Below are 3477 nucleotides of genomic sequence, written 5' to 3'. Positions count from 1 at the left end.
TCAATCTTTTCTCCGTTTATCATGATGTTGCTTATTGGTCCAGCTGTGAGGATTTTTGTTTCCTTTATATTGAAGTGTAATCCATACTGAAGGCTGTAGCCTTTGAGCTTCATCAGTAAGTGCTTCAAGTCCTCTTCACTTTCAGCAAGCAAGATTGTGTCATCTGCATAACGCAGGTTGTTAATGAGTCTTCCTCTAATCTTGACGCCCCGATCTTTCCAGTTTCTCAGATTATTTACCCATCATACGGATTGAATATATATGATGATAGGATACAATCCTGATGCACACCTTTCCTGATTTTAAATCACGCAGTATCTCCTTTTTCTGTTTGACCGACTGCCTCTTGGTCTATGTATAGGTTCCTCACGAGCGCAATTAAGTTTTGGAATTCCCATTCTTCGCAATGTTATCCATAATTTTTTATGATCCACACAGTTCTGTGCATTCCCATAGTCAATAAAAACAAAGGTAAACTTCTTTCTGGTATTCTCTGCTTTCAGCCAGGATCCATCTGACATCAGCAATGATATCCCTCGTTCCATGTCCTCTTCTGAATCTGGCTTGAATTTCCTGCAGTTCCCTGTTGATGTACTGTTGCAACTACTTTTGAATGATCTTCAGCAAAATTTTACTTGCAAGTGATATAATGATATTGTTTGATAATTTCCACATTCTGTTGGACCACATTTCTTTGGAATAGGCATAAATATGGATCTCTTCCAGTTGGTTGTCCGGGTAGCTGTCTTCCAAATATCTTGGCATAGACGAGTGAGTACTTCCAGCACTGCACCCATTTGTTGAAACATCTCACTTGGTATTCTGTCAATTCCTACAGCCTTGTTTTTGGCCAATGCCTTCAGTGCAGCTTGAACTTCTTTCTTCAGTACCATTGATCATATGCTACCTCCTGAAATGGCTGGACATCGACCAGTTCTTTTTGGTACAGTGACTGTGTATTCCTTCCATCTTCTTTTGATGCTTCCTGTGTCCTTCAATATGTTGTCCATAGAATCCTTCAAAATTGCAACTCGAGGCTTGAAATTTTTTCTTCAGTTCTTTCAGCTTGAGAAATTCCGAGCGTGTTCTTCCCTTTTGGTTTTCTAACTCCAGGTCTTTGCACGTGTGATTATAATACTTTATTTTGTCTTCTCGAGCTGCCCTGTGAAATCTTTGTTCAGTTCTTTCATGTCATCATTTCTTCCATTTGCTTTAGCTACTCGACGTTCAAGATTAAGTTTCAGAGTCTCTTCCAACATCCATTTTGGTCTTTTCTTTCTTTCTTGTGTTTTTAATGACATCTTGCTTTCTTCACGTATAATGTCCTTGATGTCCTTCCACAACTCGTCTGGTGTTCGGTCATTAATGTTCAATGTGTCAAATCTGTTCTTGAGATGGTCTCTAAATCCAAGAGGGATATAATCAAGGTCATACTTTGGCTCTTGTCGACTTGTTCTAATTTTCTTCAGCTTCAACTTGAACTTGCATATGAGGAATTGATGGTCTGTTCCACAGTTGGCCCCTGACGTTGTTCTGACTGATGATATTGAGCTTTTCCATCGTCTCTTTCCACAGATGTAGTCGATTTGATTCCTGTGTATTCTATCCAGCGAGGTCCTTGTGTATAGTCACTGTTTATGTTGTTGAAAAAAGGTATTTGCGATGAAGAAGTTGTTGGTCTTGCAGAATTGTATCATGTGATCTCCGGCATCATGTCTATCACTAAGGCCATATTTTCCAACTACTGATCCTTCTTCGTTTCCAACTTTCACGTTCCAATCACCAGTAATTATCGATGCATCTTGATTGCATGTATGATCAATTTCACACTGCAGAAGTTGGTAAAAATTCTATTTCGTCACCTTTGGCCTTAGTGGTTGGTGCATAAATTAGAATAATAGTCATATTAACTGGTCGTTCTTGTAGGCGTATGGATATTATCCTGTCACTGACAGTGTTGTACTTCAGGATGGATCTTGAAATACTCTTTTAATGATGAATGCAATGCCATTCCTCTTCAATTTGTCATTCCCGGCATAGTAGACCATATGATTGTCCTATTCAAAATGGCCAATACCAGTCCATTTCAGCTCACTAATGTCTAGGATAGCAACGTTTATGCATTCCATTTCATTTTTTGACGACTTTCAATTCTCCTAGATTCATAGTTTGTGTATCCAATGTACTTATTATTAATGGATGTTTGCAGCTGTTTATTTTCATTTTGAGTCATGCCACATCAGCAAATGAAGGTCCTGAAAGCTTGACTCCATCCACGTAATTAAGGTTGACTGTACTTTGAGGAGGCAGCTCTTCCCCAGTAGTATTTTGAGTGACTTCCAACCAGAGAGTCTTATCTTCTGGCACTATGTCAGAAAATGTTCTCCTGCTATTCATAAGGTTTTCACTGGCTAATTTTTTTCAGAAGTAGACCGCCAGGTCCTTCTTCCTAGTCTGTCTTAGTCTGGAAGGTCAGCTGAAACCTATCCAGCATGGGTGACCCGGCTGGTCTTTGAATACCAGTGGCATAGTTTCCAGCATCATGGCAACATGTTTGCCACCATAGTATGACAAACTGACAGACACGTGGAGGGTGAGAAGTCTACTGCTGAATTTTGTTGTTGTTGTTGGGTGCCCTTGAGTCGATTCTGCCTCATAGTGACTCTATAGGACAGAATAGAACTGCCCCATAGCGTTTCCTAGGCTGTAATCTTTACCTGAGCAGATTGCTAGGTCTTTTCTCCTGCGGAGCCACTGGTGGGTTTGGACCACCAACATTTTGGTTAGTTAGCAGTGGAGTGCTTAACCATTGTGCCACCAGAGCTCCTTAAACAAGTTTAAGGACCATTAATCTAGTGAGGGTTGTAGGGTAGAGGAATAAACAATCTACACTGAAATAGGAGCCACCATAAAGTGTTCAAGATATAATACTAGCATCTAGGAAAGAGCCAGTATCTTTACCAAACCTGTTGCCATTGAGTTGATTCTGACTCACAGCGACCCTATAGGAAAGAGCAGAACTGCCCTTTAGGGCTTCCAAGGAGGGGCTGGCTGGTGGATTCCAACTGCTGACCTTTTGGTTAACAGTCAAACACTTAACCACTATGCCACAGGGCCCCATCTTTACCAAGGGAAGTGTAACTATTCTAACTGTCCCTTGGACACCTATTTCTCCTGCCCAGATAAAAACAATGTTCTGGTATCTTCTATAATCCTACACACTTCTTTCATTTTTTCAATCATAAATGGTAGCAATTTTTTAAAATTTTTTCCCATACAAAAATTTATACATACATTGCTACGTGACTCTAATTGCTTTCCCCATACGGTGACAGCACACTCCTCCTTTTCACCTGACTCCCCATGTCCATTCAACCAGCTCCTAACCCTCTCTGCCTTCCCATCTCACCTCCAGACAGAAGCTTCCCATTTAGTCTCTTGTGTCTACTTGAGCTAAGAGGCACACTCCTCACAAGT

Source organism: Trichechus manatus, unplaced genomic scaffold, assembly GCF_000243295.1.
Source record: "Trichechus manatus latirostris isolate Lorelei unplaced genomic scaffold, TriManLat1.0 scaffold00050, whole genome shotgun sequence".
Classification (NCBI taxonomy): Eukaryota; Metazoa; Chordata; class Mammalia; order Sirenia; family Trichechidae; genus Trichechus; species Trichechus manatus.
This window is presented reverse-complemented; position numbering follows the sequence as displayed.